The sequence below is a fragment of the Emydura macquarii genome, unplaced genomic scaffold, assembly GCF_026122565.2.
Source record: "Emydura macquarii macquarii isolate MOO-44397 ecotype Brisbane River unplaced genomic scaffold, CSIRO-AGI_Emac_v2 contig_480, whole genome shotgun sequence".
Classification (NCBI taxonomy): domain Eukaryota; kingdom Metazoa; phylum Chordata; order Testudines; family Chelidae; genus Emydura; species Emydura macquarii.
Window position 1 is genome coordinate 16,350,300 of NW_027130617.1, and position 20,030 is coordinate 16,370,329.

A 20,030-nucleotide genomic window follows, 5' to 3' on the forward strand; every position below is an offset into this window, starting at 1 on the left:
TAGCCATGGGATGGTGTGGCTCAGGCTGTCAAGTCCAGGAGTTTGAGAACCTCAGCCACATGGCTATTTTTAGTGCATTAGTTTGAGCCCTGCTGGCACGAGTCTGTGAACCCCGAGCTGAAAGGCTTGCTTCCAGTTGCAGTGTAGACATATTGTAATGAGTTAAATCCTTTCATTGGGATGAGAAGGAAAGCCCAGCCCCTAGAGATTGCCTTAGATGTTAAGCCTGGAGAGAGGGGCTGACAGCTGTAGCACTTTAGGCATTTGAAGGGCAGAGCTGGCAGCTGTGTCTAATGAAAAGCAAAGCCATAAACAATTAAGGCCTGCGGTGGATTGAAGGTGGGGCTTGTGGGAAGTAGAAGTGTCTTCCTAAATAGAGAGAGAAGGTAAGGGCTATGTATGGCTTCCTCCTTTGTCATTGACATATCTAAACACATTTCTTGAGCTTTACTTATTGCTAATGCTCAGGTGGTTAGTTTGCAGAGCAGGTGTTGATGTCACAGAGCAAGCAAAAGAGTAGTTCTCTTCTGAGTTACTCTTGAGATTTTAATCATTTTTTTCCCAGTGGAAAATGACTTCCTAACAGTCCTTTCCAGCAGTCTTTAACAAAGTCCATCTTAACTCTTTTTAAACAAGTAAACCAGGAACAGTCTTTGAACTGAACAATAAGGGTCTAACTCTCAAACATAGTTTCTAGTATGCACCAGGTTCTCCTTAGCATGATGTTGGTCAAAGGGGGTGTATTAAAGCCTTTTTCCCAAAGTTGTAGAATAATAGTTCATTAATCCATGAACCTATCACAGCCTCTTTTATGTAGGGCAGATCTACTGGTTGCATTGCTCTGGAGAAGGAGCGGCTGAGAGCCCTGAAATAAGGGCCTGATAGTGGACTTCAGCTGCCACTGAAGAAAGTGGCTAGACTGGGACTGCAGAATCCCCTCAAAGCGGGGAGAGCACAGATTATGGCATAGCCAGAGGACTCTGTCATGAAGCAGACACCGCAGGCTTTAGAAAGACATTAGTCCTAAAATGGAGGTAAGGGCAGATGAGACACAACAGTGTGGGGTTCCTGGGACCTGCAGAGCTGATTCCCCAGAATAATCAGCAGGAGGCACAACAGTGGTGAGTGCAACCCTATTACAGTCCCATGATGCACTGCAGGAGCTCAGGCAAATGCAGATTAATGTCAAAACTAGTCTGAAACTAAAAGTTTCAATTCAGTTTGGTGGGTTTTTTTCTATTTTTCAATGGTTATCCTGACTATGCAAATCTTTTGCATTATCAACCGTGCTAATGAGCCAACTGAAAATTAGTGTTGGGTGAAATGCAAAATGCTTAGCCTTTGTGTTCAATTGAACTCATGCCTCTTGGTGTGTGCTAAATTTTGGCTGAATTCTCAGTTTCCTTCTGAGTTGTGTGTGTCTCATGCTGCTTATCTTGGCTGGAAATGCCACAAGAACTTTAGCCATGGTGTAATTTCAGAATGTCTGGTCTCAACCCTAGCTGAAATCTGGACATAGGAAGGCGTGTGTTTCTTTGTTTGTTGTGAGGTCTGGTGGCTTATTTGGCTTTTTTTGTTTTTTTAAGACACACACATTATACAATTTTGAGTTTGGTTCTAAAATTGGTTACAACTTCAGCAGAGTCTCATAACCTGATTTGATGGAGTTTTCTCATTCCTTCTGAAAATTCAGGCAAGATCAACACATCCAATCTCTATTGCTTCCTCTGTCTCTTCTATTTAGAAAACTATTGATTTGTGTGTGCCCAGGAGTGCCTAATCTGATTAATGAACATCCTTCTCAATAACTGTGGATTGATTAGCCATGAAAAGTGGGTTAATTGTGTAATAACCATGAATGCAAATGGCTAGTATCTACTTTACAATATATAAATTTGAAGCTGGTCTATCTTGCTGTCACACAAAATATAATGAAAACAAGTATATTGATTCACATTAAAGTTGATTGATTTACTTTAGTGTAACTTAATTGTCTGTAAAATTGGTTAATAAATGACTAATTTTTCTGTTTAGCAAATTGTCTGTTGGAGTATAGGAATGATTTCAGTGAGTGTTTAAATAAATCCCAATTTTCCAAATATACACTAGGACAACAATACTGCCCTTTACAAGCAAAAACAATTTTATAGTATTGCAATATGGCTTTTCACATAATCAGTTTAGTTAATTATCAGACTTTACTTAGCTGGTCACATTATGGTTCAGTGTAAAATGAAAGTGACACACACGAATTCATTATCGGCAGGAGAAAAGAGTACTTAATTGAGAATTGCTAACCTCTATCTTCATCCTCCGTGGAAGAAAAATGGACCTGATCAGAAAATGCCAACTGTGGCTATGTTCCCTAATTTTCTTTTTGAGGCAGTAAGCAGTGGACCTACTTAGATAGTAGTTTTGGCAGTTGCTTATCTTTCACTTTCAATAAAAATGCATTGGACCCAAATGAAAAATGCTGCATTTCATCCCTCTGTTTGGTCCAATTAAGAAAATCTGGTCTACAGATCCATTAGCTGTGCACTTTCTATGGAAGGACAATATAACAGCCAGGAAATAAGCACTAAAAAAGAGTGCAAAAAGGCTTAGGTGAGCTGCAAATGGGGGTGAGAGGGCAAAATCAGAAAAGACCATTGGAAAGGGTCAAACACACAAACTCCTGCACTAATTTGGTTTGATGTTCAATGTACAGGTAAGATACTACTTAAGGAACACCAGGCTGTGGACCTGCTTTGTTTGTTTCCCATTTGCTTTCAAACAAAGGAGTAGAGAGGTACTTAATCAAAACAATTGGCTCACCCTAGGCCCACTTTGACTTACAAAAGAAGAGTCACACATGGCTTGGCCTGGGAACTGCACATTGGAGACGTTCATTAAGTCTCAAAGTGAGTTTGCAGGGTTACGTTTTGTTTGTGTTGGTTGGTAGAAAACCTTACAAGGTACATCCAGGACTTCAGGAGATTTGCCAACAGCCAGTAAATGCAGGAACATCCCACCAGAGTAACAGCCTTGATCAGCTCTCCGTACTTCCTCCCTTCCCAAAAAGCTTGGGGCAGAGGCAAATCTTGCACCCTGGCCTGAAGGGCAGGAGATGGAGCTAGGGTGGGCCTGGGTTTGAGGAAAAAGATGGGAGAGAATCCCACATTTATTTGCCTCTAAGGGAGAATTCCCTGTCCTTTCTTTTTATCTTAAACTGACAACACTCCAGAGCCCACTATGGCAATTTGGTACAGGGAAAGAGAGGCAATGCCTGAAATAGGCATGCTCCAGGCCATTTATAGCCATATAGGTCCTCTCAGACACATTAAACTACACCCAGAAATCCATCATCATCCAGGGCTGGTGTCATGTGGGCTGCTGTGAGCACTTAGCTGGGTGCATATTGCACAAGTTTCACTTTCTGATTTTATCTCTATCTGTATTCCACACAATGCACTGAAGTAGTCTGATCGTGAGTGAGATGGTGAGGATCATAGGTGCAAGAGTTTACGTCAGAGAAATATTGCAAACTGTTGACCAGATGTAGACAAATAAAAGCCATTTGGTCACTGCTGCTGGAGCAGCAGGGCAACTACAGGATCCTCCGTAAGGTGATCCCCAGTAAGGTGGAAAGGTGATGGCGTGAGTAGCTTAAAAAAAAGCTAATCAGCAGAGGCTATGTTTAAAAATCTTTTTATTCTCACCAATAATTGCTGTGGTCATTTCTCCTCTCTCCCATTTCTTCTTCGAAAGAAAACAAAATCTAGCCAAACATCCCTGTCATACTGCAAGAGAGCAGTTGTATGGAAGGGATGACTGTATCACTTCACATAACGACCTGCAGCCCAAAGCTTTTGCTAAAGATGGCATGCACATAACACCACTAAAATGTTCCCAGTAAGGGGCAGCAACCATCTGGCACATGTTGTGTGACATGGAGCTATCACTTGAAGAGAAAAGACAAGAAAAACATGGGTGCTAACTTCTGTAAGAAGTATCATGTCTACACAGTAGATGCTGACTCTTTTTAAAGTCTCAGCATAGCATTGTTCTTAAACAGTTTTAAAATATCCTGTCCATTTATGCCCCATGTAACTGTAGTGTGTAGGTGGCCTTAGCTTCAGCCTATCAAACAGCACTGCAACCTCTCATTAATGGTGGCTCTCACTAGCCTCAGATATGCACTGATTTCTGGCTCTCAATGCATGTCTGATGCTAGTAACTTCAGCAGTCTCTCTTCTCAGAACTGCTAGTGTTCACAATCTTAAAATTAAATAAAAACGTTCTTCTTGGCAGTAATTAAACAGTAACATTGAGTTTGTTTTCTGTGCAGCTGTGATAATGTTTGTGATAGACAGATTCTGTTTGTGCTAATGGTTAGTTGGTATTGTTTGTATGTACATCACCTAATACAAATCCCCTTCAGTCCGTTGCTAAGCAATTATCATCACTGTGGATATTGTAAAATGGTAGCTATATTAAGTCAAAAAGCAAGGGGGAGAGAGAGCTTTCTTGCAACGCACAGAAGTATTTCTTAGCTCTAACATTTCCTCTTCTTAGCACACTTAGCTTTAAAAATAGAAATTTGCATCCTATATAGAAAAACTGCAGACTGTAAAGGGCTAAAATCTACCTAATAGTCTCCTTGATTTTATTGGGTGGGTGGCTGTGGATGAGAGGCCACTCATGTTGGTGTATTCAAAAGAATGCTTGTTCCCAGATCTATCTATCTTCAATCCATACATATAAATACAGCAGATTTTTTTTTTTTTTTACATTGAATTCTCTAGGCACTGACAGTTTAATAAGAAATCCCAGTTATCTGGCAACTCCCTATTATAAATTATACAATACAAGTCTCTGAAAACCACAAGCGGGCTTCATACGAAGAGGTTATCATCTTCACAAAATCAATACTACAAAGTAAAAAGATTACAAAAGTCACACCCTGGAAATAGTCCAATTAAATTATTCAATATAGTGTCAGAATAAGATGACTTGTGTCAGTTTTATGAATGGAGAGCATTTTACATGCCTCCTCAGATAACTGATAAGAGGAGGGGGGGAGAGGGACTCTCTCTCCCTTTCCCAATACACACTTTTGCCTATGAGTTTGCCTACTGGCTAGTTAATTGATTGACCATCTACTAGATGTCTCTCCTGCAGTTGATTTTCCAGCAAATTAAATGATATCTAAATTGTTACTTGTAGTAGTTCAGTCTACTTCTGAAGTACCATAGCTGAAGACCAGTTATACAGTAGACATTTTTATAAGGCTTTTGTGACCGAGTCCCCCAGGGCTCATGCTCTGGATGCCTCTTGACACAGCTAGAAAGGACTTGAGTGCTTCAAAGTCTGCCCGCCCCTGCCCCCCCGGGTCTCCACACACCAGTGCAGTCATTTCCTAACTCTGGCCCCGGAGGGTTAAGTGCCATGGCTCTGCAGGGGCTGCCCCTATGCTGGGACTCTGGGGAGCCCTACACCCCCAAAGGGGCATGCACCCCACCTCCGCAGTCAGAAGCCATTCACAGCCTGTGTGGAAGTTGGAAGGGTTTGTTAGTTCTCAGGATTACAGCATGTAGAAGGACATTGCTAGCAGCTTAACTAGAAGTTATGGTAGTAACCAGCTGGCAAGCCCCTTTCATGGGGCTCCATCCCCGCCGTCCTCTCATGGGATGCTCTCTTGGGGGACTGCTCTCTTCCCTCGCCCCTCCCCAGTCCTTTGTCTCCTTCCTGGGCAAGGTGGCCACTTCTCTTGGTCACAACTGGTTGGGCTAGGGCAGGGGGTCCTGGTTAAGTCTGGGTATATGTGGCTGGGGAAGGCCCATCCACCCTCTAGTGGTCTCTGAAATGATCTCACCACCAGGTCCCATCACTGACATACATGAGTAACCTATGTGGGGAAACTGAGGCGTGCACGCGCACACAGCACTCAGCAAAAGCTCCAAGAATATCTCCACTTTGTCACAGCTTTACAATGAGTGTCATAAATATCTGATGCTTTTAATTTAGTCTTATTCCAATATTTAATCAGAGATTAAATGCCTTTTTCATAGTTAAATATGGTTTTAATAATTGCTTTCTATTACATAGATTTTAACCTTCAGTAAATAAGATTGTAAAAAGCCACTGGCTCTTGTATATTTAACGTTCAATAGCTTTGTTTTTTCCTGAACCAAAAGCATTAGAATAAATATCTCTGACAGTCTTAGTGCAGTGTAGGTTAAAGACCAATTGAATATTCAAAACATATTAAGTGGGATTTAGAAACCATAATTTTGATATGTATCTATTACACAGCCTCTCATCTTCAATAAATAGGTTATTTAAATAGATTACTAATAAGCAGTTGGTATTTCTTTTCAACATACAGGAACTGTCTCAATGAATAAATTAAATGTATTTGGTACTTTATACTGTGTAGTGTTATCTCCATTTTCTTGCAATGTTAGAAATGCTTGTGTTAATACTGGAGAGGTGCCAATGTTGCAAACACCCAGTTATCTTTGTAAAGTATATGACATTATCCTATTAAGCAATAAAGCATAACCAACATAACAGTGTGAGGAATTATAGTTAAAAGATCAATCCAAGAATTTTGAAAGAATGCAGATCACCTCAACCACGCCAGTTTTTAAAAATGGTATTTTGAACAATTGTTTAGTTAAATCAACCTGAAAGGCACTAAACCCTCTACAAATTGTGTGTTGCTAAGCAGCAAACGTGCTCATCAACACTTCATTCACGGACATTGTGGATAAGAAGCAGGATGAGTGTTCTCTAACCTGCGTAAAATGTGTGTAATGGAACCAGATGCTTTATGGTCTTCAATTTTGATATAAATCCAAAATTTGGGTCAGGTTTGTGAATCGTTGAGTGAACCGGGAACAGCTTTATGGACAATACAGGTGCATTTATGGTGTCGGGTAGAATGTAGAGTTATGATGTTGGGCCTGATCTAAGCTCACTGGAGTCAATGGGAGTTTCCATTGACTTAAATCTGTGTTCAACCAACTCCTAAGCAATGGACTCATTTAACACAGTTTCAACTCAGAAAAAGACACAACTTGGCAATTTTAGGTGTGTGTGTGGATTCCCCCTTTCTTCCGCCCTCCCCCTAGAACTTATAGTTACTTTAAGGTCTCCATGAACCTTTTGCAGCTGACAAGTGATGAATGTCATGCATATTCTGTTCCTGGCCTACAACCACAAGTTAGATTTAAAACATAGGCTTCTTACCTTGACACCTTTCAGAGAACACTACTTTATTCCTTAGAATCCAGAACCTTAACATACAAGTATCAAAAAACAGACACACACAGCAGGTTTCTCCCTAAGGCAGAGAGAGACAACTCAACCACTTTGCAGTAGCCTCGCTCTTTGCAGACTGACTGAAGACCCAGAGTGCATGCTTTCCTGCAGAGCCCTGAGCCTGCAAGCAGAACCAGGAAACCCCTTACGTTTAAAGTGGTTTATAATATTAGTGGTTTGCAAAGCACCACACAGTCTGACACCCACTGTCCTTGTAGGTATTGGGTACATCTCACAAGCTTGGAAAGTAAATTGATATCTCGTGGATAATTCAGTATGTATTTTGACATGTTGACTTTAAAAATTTGCTTTTTAAAATGTGAAAATGCCCTTGTTCTCCATTATATTATTCCATCCTTCAAGTGTATGCGATGTATTACAGCAGCTGAAACCCAGTAACTGGGCAGAGTATAAAAGACACTATCAGATGTAGTCCTTGCTGTCCTTTTAATACACTGAAAAATCACTGAGCATGTTCCTTCCCTAACCCCAGTCTGCAAGTCTCCTGGTAAAAGGTGGGTGCTTCCTGTTCCCAGGAGAAATTGCCCAAAACACTAAACAGCTGATCAAGTTGTCATAAGTACTGTAATTCCAGACAGAATGAGCCTAGAAAAATACTGGGAGGAGAGGAGTAGGATGGGGGTTTTTAACCAGAAGCCAAAAAGCAGACACAGAAATAAACAGTTTTACATTAGAACTGAGACCTCTGGCATCCATGTTAACTGTGGAGACACTAAAGATTCTCTGATTTATAGATGGAATTGTGTGGAACATTTGGTTCCACCTTACACGAGAGATTGAGAGAAACTGCTCCAACTGCCAAGTGCAGCTGGACTGTCCAGAGCAATGATTAAAACAATAAGGGCCACTAGTGCAGAATAAATTAAACAAGGTCAAGATAAAGCAACCCAGGAAGCAGGCCAGAAACAGACCCACCAAAAATGGTCAAATACCTATACTATGGAAACAATACAGAAAGAAAAATGCCAACCCTATGGGCAATCATGTATGGGGCAAAGGAAACAGAATCACTTTGTCCCAATGCCATAGCTACTTGGGGAAGAAAAAAGCAGCAGGGTTTGAAGTCCAGATTTCCAGTGAAGAGGATATCTGCAGGCTGACCTTAACAGAATCAGACTCTCAGCATTCATGCACTGCAGAGGAAGGTGCCAGCCATTCAGTTGCTATATTTGCAACTATGCTATTAGATCAATAACTGTTCAGTTGCACCTTTGATTGGAGCCCTGCAATACAGATAAGCAGCAATATTAGACTGGAGAAATGTGACCAGGCGCTGGCAATGTACAACAAAACTATTCTGAGGTCTATGGGGAAATGCAGCTAAGATACCAAAAGCCACCTTGCTTGAAGTTGACACACAGGAGTACTAACCATTGCTTGAAAGCGGAGCAGGGCAAGACATGGATTTAATTGAGAATATTTTAGTGCAATGTGAGAGAAGAGGAATAACAGTCACCTAGAGTCCTGTCTGGCATTCTATCAGAATATAAGATCCTATTTTAAGGAGATGGATGGCTACAGGGGAAGCTGAAGAAATAGGTTCCCATGTGTAGCATATGACCTGCATGGTATTTGGAGGGAGCAGCATAGGTTGCAGAAGGGAAGAGTTTGGAAGTTAGTCTGTGTGTAAGTGGCTTGGATTATAACTTCAGTTGCAGCCTCTCTCTAAATAATTCTTAGTCAAGAGCTGGTTGAGTTTTACAAGCATGGGGTCCTCTCATGTTATTACCCAGTTTTCAGTTCATGAAACAGCAGCCATTGGAGAGCTGCAAAACTGGCGAGGGAGGAAAAGAGCAAGTCTCATCCCCATTCCTGATGACTGTTTGTTTGATAGTTGTTGTCATCTTCACCTAGTTTAGACTAGCACCTCTGTGACACACTGCACCCTTATGGTGTAATTGTGTACTGTTTAATGCAAAGTATGTCATGTAAGATTGAAAGTTTTGGAATGCTCATGACCTACTGAACCTTATTGTACTGAACCTTAATATGTTTGTTGCAATGTCATATGTATGGTTATGAGGCTTCGCTAAGTAACGTTCCCAAAGGTGTGCTTTATAGCCTGAAGCAGATTCAGGCAAAACCCTTCAAGAGCAGAAGGGCAGTTCATGCCTCACTAAGGCATGCATAAAACAAGCCAGATCTTGGACTAGCCTAAGCCCGATAAGGGGATACTCACTGACTTGGGTATGCAGGAAACCATACAGGGACATTGTCATCTGACCTTGAAAGGGGGTGAGGCCCGGGGGAGGGGGGAGAAAGGGTGAAGAAACATGTTAAAAAGGGGAAACATTTTGCTGTCCTCATCTCTTCCACCTCCATCTGCAAACACTATCAAGCAACTGAAATGCTGATCATGGGGAGGACGTGGCTGGTCCTTAGTCTGTGGTGAGAATCATCTGAATATGGAAGGTTGCTAAAAGTGTTAAACTTAGTTTAGAATGGTTGGCTTTTGTTTAACTTGATCAAATCAGATTTGTTTTCCTCTGATTTATAATAACTTAAAATCTTTCTGTACATAATTAAAAAAATATATATATATCTAAAGCCATGCATTTGGTTTAAGGTATGTTAGATTCCATTTGAAGTGACAAGGTTGGTGCATATCAATGTCTTTGATAAACTGACAAACATGAGCCTGCAGTGGGCATCACTGAACACTGTAAGATGGCAGTTCCTAGAGTTGCATCAGGGATTGGGGTTGGTGGCTGGGGTCATCCCACTGCATAATCCCATGAGTGGCTGGCTAGAGGCACTGACTCACTGAATTGGGATGAACTTGCTTGTTGGAGGCTGTGCAAGATTTGCTCAGGAGTGGGAGCTCACACAGCGAGGTAGAGTGAGACTGGCTTCAGGCGTGGAGGCTTCACCAGTCCAGATTGCAAAGGTGAATGTCACAGCCTCGCTCCACTTTCTCCACCTCCCTGTCCTTGAAAAGCTTGGTTCTGGAGCTACAGTGCTTCTGTAGAGTTCTAGGAGTTCCACTCAGTTTGGATAGGCAGCCATAAGTTTGGTTTAGAAATGTCGAGACAGCAAGCTGTCACAAATACATTTCCTCCACTGGTATTGACTGATATCCTAGTTGAAGTAAGGATGGGATGCACATGTAGACAGAATGATGGTACTTTTATTGCTCCTTGAAAGAGGTGGTCTGTTAAGGTTATGGTTGGACTTCTGCACATACTTGAGAGGAAGCTTGCACTGATAGGCCCAAAACTTTAATTGTGCTGTGAATAAATGGAGTAATTCATTTTCCAGGGCTTTTGTTTTGGAATTTCTGTGAATTCACTTTCATTTTGTATTTTATTAAGAAGACAAAACTGTATATTCTGCTCAAGTCCTAAGTGAATCTTGTGGTCACTTCTTATCCCAGGCAGTTGAGCCATATCTAGTTATCTCTCAAAACATGAATCCTTTCTACTATTTTGGAAAAGAATGACATATACAATGTATACTTAGATTGCATAGGTGTTTCTTTTGAAAAAGCTATAGAACTTAATGGAGAATATCTTTCTGTAGTATTTAATAGCCAGTTACATCCAGATACAGAATTCTGTACGTAATTTAAAAAGGAATGGGAAGGTTCCCATTCTGTGTTTAAATTCTGTAGGTCTTTTCTGTAAGGTTTGTTTCAGGCTTGGAAAGAACATGCTGACATGCTTCTTTTCCAACACCATTTATAGCAGTTCTGAGGATGAAAACTAGGCTGGAGGGCGAGAACATAGTTATTAGCAAGCAAGTTAATGAATCAGAATAGCTGGGAAACGAACAAAGGTTTAAGGGGCTAATTTTCCCCAGTTTTTTACACTATATAGACTTGGTTAATGTACACCATAAATGAATAGAGGTGTGTGTGTATGGTGAAATTAATAGTCCCTTTTAACCACAAAAAGGTAACAAATAGCCAAAATAGATCATAACATGATGGACTCTGGGAACAGGAGAAAATTTTACTCAGAATGAAATATTCCCTAAACACAAACAACTCGTGTCAACAAAAGCTCCCTTAGAACAGAAGACAACACCTGGTAAATTCTGTTTCTCATTAGCTCCTTTGATAATTACTCCGTTTTTCATTTGCTATTTCATTTGATTTCATTGCATCAGGTGGCTGTTACAATGTGTTAATGGGCATCAAGCAGAGCTGTTGTTTATGATTCAAGATTTGGCCTTTTGGGGTTTTTTCTTTTATTGTCATGACAAAGTTTTTTGTGCTACTCCATATCAGTAAAAGGCCTGTGTCCAAAATTTGGTTGACTAAGTGTGATCAGCAAGAGTTAAAGTTTGGTGAAAAGAGTCTAATAACAATCTCTCCTCAGCACCAGCTTCTGAAACTGCTACTCACTTCTCCCAAGATATCACCCCCAAACCATAACTACTGATTACCTGAGTAGGAGGCCCAGTTCTTATTTACCCGGGTACCTTTCCTGTCCTGAGATTCTCCCTCCAACCTGTCTCCATTTTTATTTAGTCCAGTTAGTCCATATTCCAACCCCCATCTTTCTGGCCAAGGAGAACTCAGCCTGATTCCTTTCTAGCCCCTTTAGCATCGCCCTACAGATTGTTACAGAGCAACTAATGGCTTTCTTCCTGAAGAGTCACATCATCCTCTTCACAAGGCCAGGATGGGCATGTTTTCTTCCACTCCCAGTCTATGATGGTTCAGGGCTGAGGAAACAAGATTGGAAATAAAACCTAGGTGTCTTGCATGGTAGCACAGAGCCCAAGCAATTAGTTCCTGGATCCTGTAAAAGACTTTCACATGTGGAGCACTTTCCAGGATTACAGGCTAGGAAATGAATCTGCCTTGACTGAGGTCTATCTTACAACTTAAACCAACATTTTAAAGGAGTATTTCATGCCACGCAGTCTTAGTGCTGTACCAGTTTCAATTCTGTGCCTTGCTTCCTCCATGCAAGTGTGCTAGTGACTTAAGAATGACAGTACAGCTTCTCTGACTACCTAGGGCTTGTCTACACTTACCTCGGAGATTCAGCGGCAGTCGACCGGAGTTACGCAAGCGATGTAAAAAATTTGTGGAAATCCCGTCGACTTCTCTGCTTCTGTTCTGCACGCCGTCTTCACTGCACTGCCACTTGAGAAGGTGGTCTTAATACGTTGATTTTTCTGGATTGACTGAGCGGGTCTTCACTGATCAATCCGTCAATCCAGAGAAGTCGATCTAAAGGCGGCGACTTTGCTGCCGTCAGTGTAGATATAGCCTAGCTATAACCCTGGCCTCCTGTAAATAGAAGGAGAACAGAATAGGGTAATGTATTAAACTTATGATTTTACAAATGCTTAAACACCCAAAGCATTACCTAAGGTAGCTTCTCCAGTAAGTAATATGCATTCTGGAATGAAGATCTGAGAAAACAAACTTAATCCTTTTCTGCCAGGTAAACAGTACAAGTGATATCTGCAGCAACGCTAGCCAGCGTGACACTTATAGACATGATAGAAACTCATTTGGTTCATTGCACTTCAGTTCTGTATTTTTTAGATTTTCTGTTCTGGTAATTGGTGATGTTACTTGTATGTGTTCCCTCCTCTCCCTCCCCCATGCGACTTGTAGGTCAGCTAGTTTTTCTAACTACTTAACCCTTTTTGATGTCTGTCACGTGATGGCTAACCTTAACATTTATTTTTTAGCATTTCATTTTCCTAACATATTCACCACCACAGATGGTATTGTTTAAGGCTTGGCTATTTTTGTGTATGTATGGGTGTTTAACATTACTGTAGGCTTGTGGAGGATGTCATAAGGACTTTATCCTCTAATGTAGGTGTTTTGTTGCCACTTTAATGTTAATGGCATGTTTCATTGTCACTGTCTAAATGGATGGTGGGAATGTGTCTGCAGTACACCTTTCTATTTCCCTGTAATGGTTAGGGTCAGAATGCACTTCTAAAGATTCAATGTAGAATCTGTTTTGAAATCTTTGCAAAAGGGAAATGTACAGAGGAGCTGCTGAGAGTGAGTTGAAATACCCTGGAAGACATTCTAATTAAAACTGAAATAAAGCCAAGGCCGAACCCTTTCCTAAACATGCTCATATGCACGTACCAGGCACCATATATACTCTGCACCAACGTGGATGTAAAGTCTTCAGCATTTGTCTTCCCCCTTCGAATGCCATGTGTTCACTTGGAGCCCTGCCCCCTGATGCAGAGAGATTCTTTGATCTAATAAGCAATATCTAATTTGAGTCAGTGCTTGGATGGGAGGTATCCAAGGAAAACTCGGGTGCCTGTGGTAAATGGTGTTGAATGATTCAGTAGGTGACACTCTACTCAGGATTGGACCTGGCCTTGGTCAGTTTATGAAACTGATCTAAGTTTTGAATTAGGCCCATATTTTGTTGCTTGGTGAGTTTCAGGGACTGGCTAACTTTGGTTATTGTGAGCTGCTCTGCATGCTCTAGGGGCACATAAGGCACTGGTCACACAGGGCTGAGTGTTCTGACTTTGTTGCCCCACCCACAGCAGGCTCAGGGCTGATCATGGCTGGTACTAGATAAGTATAAGTGAATCCAGCTTTTATCTTCTGTAAGGTGGAATAGAAGACAAACCTCATCCTATAATCCTCCCGCCTCCTCTTTCCCTCATAGCTGACTTGGAAGCAACTAAAGGGCATTTGAACTGGTGTCAGAGGGTCAGCACAATGGCTGTAGGGTAGTAATTAATATAATATGGATCCCAGGCAACTCAGCACTGGGTCCTTAACCAGTGGTTTCTCTGCTCCTGAAGGGGGGCAGTGGAAGAGGTTACGTGGATGAGCGGTCTGGTGAGGGACCATTACCATTCTTCTTTAGACAGGCTGAACCACAGCTCCTTCTCTTCATGAGGGCAGGGACTCTTCCTGGAGAAGGGAGGAGTTGGGCCCCAGACTAATGACTTTTTTCAAAGCTAACAATCCATTAGGACAAATTAGCATTAAGAAGTGTAAACTATCTCCTCATGTCTGCAGATAGCTTGGGACACCAGCAGATATCTCTGCACCTGTTACACTTCATTCTCATGGACAAGCTTTTCTTTTTGATAGTTAGAATTTTTTTTTTTTTTTCAAAATGAAAACTGAGATTCTGATGTCGTCATGTGTCTCCAAGAGTTGGAGCTCTCTGTGCATGGTACCCAGACTTAATCCTGCTTCGAGTGGCTGAAGAGCTGTTGGGTGTGGAGCATTGTAAATAGAGCAAGTTTTTTCTTTGTGTTTAAATGGTGGTTTGGGCACAAGACTGGGAGATGAGACGCCCAAAGTTGCTGAGCATTCAGGCAAAGTCTGTTTTCCTTACCTGTAAAATGGGATGATATGTACCTCATGTAGGTGTTTGAGTAGAACAGGTCAGCACACTTTTAGATTAAATGAAATTTCAGCAAAATATGCTGTTTTTGTTTCAGTGAGAGGTATCAGTTTTTCAATCAAACCTCTTCACAAAGGTTTTTAGACAGAGTGAGAGGTGATGACTAATGCTCTACCCTGGTGATTATGGCACTAACCTGTGAGACAGGAGACTGAAGTGCAAGTCCCTGCACTGATTCCAAAGCAAAGGGGTTTTTTTTTGTTTTGGATTTTTTTCATCCCAGATCATTCTGAGTCAGGCAGAACAAGTTACATTCTAAGCACTAAATACCAGGTTAGAGAAACCAGAGAGAGTGTTTACTCGGTGCCCAAAAGTCTCCCTGAACTGGGAAAGGAAGGGCTTCAATTACAAAACAGTTGTGCTGACATCTGTTTTTGAAAAGTCTAAAGGTTTGTTAATTCTAGTACCGAAGCAACTTCTAGACCTTCTATAAATTGTAAAATTCACTAAATATCTTGCTTAATGATGTGCACTAATCTTAGTAGGTCAGCTCTAAGAAAAGAGACCATTCTGCATAGGTAACTGAGCTATAAGTTTGCACACACATATTGCAAATGTTCTGTTCCCTGTCAAAAGCAAGTTATACAGCACTCTCCTTCACAATGCTAACCTGTCATCTTTGTAGTAATTTTATACATTTTTAACATATTCAGAGTGCTGTACAAAATAACCAATTAATCCAAAATCCAAAATCACAGCTGAAGTTACCTACCATTACATGAATCTTCTAGTAGTTCCATGTTTACAGATAATTCCTGGCTCCAAGCTACAGTCCCTGAAATGCTTTCTTTTGCAATGTGATATAAATTCACTGCTATATTGTTTAAAGGGCAGTTAATGTTCCATATGGCATGGATTTCTACTTTCATCAGCTGGGTACTAAAAGTAGGCACCCTGGTTTGAAAGTCTGGGTCTGAGAATCTAAATTTACTGATGTACAACCACAAGACATTCCCATTCTTATATCTTTCTAGCATTTCTTTGCTCCCAGTAGAGATTTTGGGTAATCCACATCAAGCTAGTTTCTGTGCATCCCCTACCCCACCCCACACTTGGTTTTGGCTTTAAAAATAGGCCCTTGTAACTTCTTTTTAACAAATCCCTTGTATATTTTTATGACTTGCAAAGTTCAGAGTCTTAGTTGTGCTTATATAAGCCACAGTTACAAAATAGTGCCATCATTCTGAGGTGTTGAGAATCTGAGCTCAGTATCTCAATGTGAAGGAAAGTACTACCCTTTTAAAGGACAGACTGAAGCCTACAATGAAGACAGCATGGGTAGCCTTGCCCTGGGAAGGCCTATTGGAACAGGAAGCTGGGCAGAAGAGAGGTGATTCAAAAGGGAGGAGAAGGGGTGTCCATTCTTCCGAATTCCCCAGATCAGACCCACAGACTTTTTTTTTTTGCAAACTAAATGTGGAAGCTCTGAAGCAGAATCCTGAGATAAGAGCCTTATGAACTGTAATACAACTGCTCTTTCCATGAGACCTTATTAAAGAGGACTTTTTTCCCTTCCCACCCGACCCCCATCCCCTCTTTGTTTGGATCCTTTATGCTTGCTTTGCACACACATCTGTTTGTGCACACAGCAGTACCTTGGCAGCACATGGAAACTACTGACGGTAGACTGTATGTCAGGGCATGGGAGGGGGTGAGGCACAGTGCCATACTAGTGCAGCAGTCCTTTAAATTACACTGGGAACCATTTCATCCGCCAGCTGGTTCCAGGGAGCATCTGCCCCATTTTAAAATTCCAATCTCTTAGGGTATGAAAAGCTAACACCGAGCCTATGGTTGTAATTCTGGATTAATACCACACACAACTATGGTGCAAATCCAAATTTATTTTTGTCAGATTGGAAAAAACTGATAAATCGACCTGCCATGATATTATAACACATATGAACAAAGTGAAACATCTTTTTAAAATAATCACAATTTTATAACAAGGCTAATGTTTTCAGGAATTCTGGATAAACAAGTTGAAGTGTGCTAAATCGAAATACCCTACAGTTGCAAAATTAATTTCCATGGAGCTACTACATTGTGTTGACTTTCATGTTTTCTATATTGTATTTATTGTTTGGGTTTTTTGTCTGATTGAAGAAATTTTCATACAAATACGTTCATTTTTTGATTGGACACTCTTTTTTTTTCATGCATCTGACGAAGTGGGGTTGCAGCCCACGAAAGCTTATGCCTCCAGAAATGTGTTAGTCTTTAAGGTGCTACAGGACTCTCATTGTTTTTGCTGTATACAGACTAACATGGCTACCCCTCTGGAACTTAAATGCATTTGTACAACATATTGTGACATAATTCAGGACTGTTTACTTCCAAAATGAGTGAGCAAGATTAAAATTTCACTGTTTTCCAAGAAAAAAAATGGAAGAATAAAGCATCCCTCCTTTTTCTTCTTTTATTTAATCAGGCAATCACCACTAATCAGATTTGGCATTTCAGAAATGTTTAAGACTCGTTGACTTCAATGAAACTCAAGCATGTGCTTAAATTTAAGCATGTGCATAAGTGGCTTTTTTTCTGAATAAGGTGGGCCTGAATTATGTGTTTTTAAGCATCTTTCAGAGGTGAGGCAAAAATCCAAAAGGTTAACCCAAATGCATCAATTGATTCAGTAGATGGTCTATTGGTACCAATCCAATATGCCTGTAGAGTGTTTCAGTCCCTTTGTACCTCCAGCAGTGCAGCAATCTCCCCATAAAAATCTAAAACTGAAGTTATTGCAATTTTTAAGGTGGTTAAAGATCCCAGTCTTCATAATCTGATGTCTTTGCTGAATTCCAGCACATTCAGGGAAAATCACTCCAGGTGTAATTCCACTGGAGTGTCATAGAAGATGAATGTGTATGCAGTATAGTTGTATGCAATGTGTCGATCCCAGAATATTAGAAAGACAAGTTGATGAGGGAATGTCTTTTTATTGGACCAACTTCTAATGGTGAGTGAGACAAGCTTTCAAGCCACACAGCTTTTCTTACCCACCTTGTTTCTCTAACAGTGAATTTGGCTTTGGCTCTTGGCTTATTTGTGTTGCCCCTGTGGTAAATATTAGAACTGGGTGGGAAACAGTGTTCCTGTCCCATGAGAATTTAAGAGATCAAAAAAATTCCCCATCCTAATTTGGGACAAAAAAGTCCTCTTTAAAAAAAAAAACTTTCCTTAATCAAACCAATCAGGTTAAATAAAACATCTTGTTTCAATTTCAGCATTTATTTTTAACTACAAATTAACTTCATTTTGAAATTTATTTCAAGTCAAAAAGTGGAACTTGTACATTTGACAATTTCAAAACTGATTTTTCAAAATCTTTTGGTTTCAATTAATTTTCTGTTTTCAATCTTGTCCCATGAAGTTTCAATTTGTACAAATCCAGCATTTTTTAATGGAAAAACATTTTGTCAAAATTCCCAACTAGTTCTAATTCATATTCTGGTACTGTAGTAAATTAAGTGGTTTTGTACATTGCAATTAAAAAATGATATCACTGCATTTCAATGTAATGACTGAAGTGGTGATTCCCTTATGTATAATATGAAGAATAGTTAGTAAATTCTGAAATACTTGGGAAGGAAAGGTGCAAGATACATTTTAGATAATTATAATTCAGTACACTATTTTGTAGCTTGACTTACAGTTAAAACATGCAGGAAACAACTGTAATTATGAATCTTTGTAAGGCAATTAATTCTACCTGATTATTACGGAAAGATTGTTAGCCATTTGAATTCTTCAACTACACTAATGCTACCTTAAAGCGTTACACCACTTTTATTGAGTAAAACCTCACCATCTACTCCATGCATTTAATAGTGAGCTTAATTTGTGCATCTAAAAATATAATCTTTTCATATTAGGTCCAAAACTTCTTGCTACATAATAGAATCAATCTATTGCCTCTCTTTGCTGCCTTTGTCATCAAGATCCAGCACAAAGCAGTATCATATATAGCTGCTGTCTCAATCTCCTCCTCTTAATGGATCTCTAATGACCTAGGCCTAATGTTCCATGAAGCAGTATACTTGTGTGTGTGTGTGTGTGTGTGTGTGTGTGTGTGTGTGTGTGTGTATACACATGACACTTGTATGTATAGTAGACAATGAAAATCTCTGCATTACTTTGGCCCATATATAGTAACCTAAATCAATTTAGCATTAGTCTGACCGAAACTAGCTCATGAATGATACGAGGTTGCTTATTGAGGGATCACTTCCCTTTTGAGAGCTTCTCCTCTGAGACAGGACAGCTCAACAAAGTATGCCACTTGGTTCTGTTACTTAAGACTGAACTTGGTATCTCCTCCCATTATGATGATATTATAATATTTTTTAAAATTTCACGAATGGATTCTTGGCCTAAATATACTTCCCCCTGAATCAATGTGTATTTTGTCATTGAATATAATGGAAGAAGTATTAGGCCAATTGACTTCGATTGTAAAATTCAAGATTGAATATCTCAGGGGACCACAAACTTGTAAATCTCCAGTAGACCAAAAATATTTAATGAAACGTAGGCAAAGAATTACATTTCATTGCATATGTGTGGAGAGCAAGTCATGCACCACATAAGTGCATGTGTGGTCATGATAGCCATGTGAGCAATTGCAAAGTCATGTTGGAAATAAAATGCTGCATGCAATTCTGCAATTTGTCTCATGGTTTTGATCTCCTGCCCTGCCCTCTTCCAATTAATTCTATTTCCCTGGGACTTATTCTAACATTCTAAACTTCTTTAACTTTAAACCTCTGCTATGTTTTAAGGCAACTTAACAGATAAATGTTTCCTTCTCTTCTTCAAATGTGGGATTTCCTCCTAAAATGTACATACGTGCAAGGTCCAGGATGAGCAATATGGGTCCTGTACTGGTGTTGGGGTTCAAAGTCTTGTCACTCAGCCCTGCAGGGCTAAAAATGGGAGCTTTGTGCTTTTGGTAAAGTGACATTCACAGCGTTTGCACTGTATTCTAATAGCCTTGGAAAATCCTGCAATATTGGACCTTAAGGCTGATTTATATAAAAGGCTATTTTAGGTCACTTGCAAATTAAACATTAACACCCTCTAGTCTGTGTACAAAATTGAGGGAACTACAGCCCTTGGTTTTACAGGCCAATGGATAAAAACAAAAATAGTTTTACTCAAATGTAAAATAACTCTATATATGCCATTTCATAAATCTTTTACAGACTAAATGACAGTTTAATATAGATGTTGTTGCACCCATTATGGATGACTAGAAATATTAACCTGCATGAATGGTGCAGCCATTCAGAATTTATGCTGATAAATACACCATCTACAGGACTAATTAGAACACAGACA

General features: G+C 40.1%; 1 long non-coding RNA gene across 1 annotated transcript in view; it reads left to right on the top strand.

Annotated features, from left to right (window-relative positions):
- Window positions 1–350: 350 nt before the first annotated feature.
- The window catches only part of LOC137146784 (uncharacterized), a 141,406-nt gene continuing 121,726 nt past the window's right edge, over window positions 351–20,030 (top strand). Inside the window, exon 1 of the long non-coding RNA XR_010918051.1 lies at window positions 351–386. This is a non-coding gene — a long non-coding RNA (uncharacterized lncRNA). The remainder of the gene's footprint in view (window positions 387–20,030) is intronic.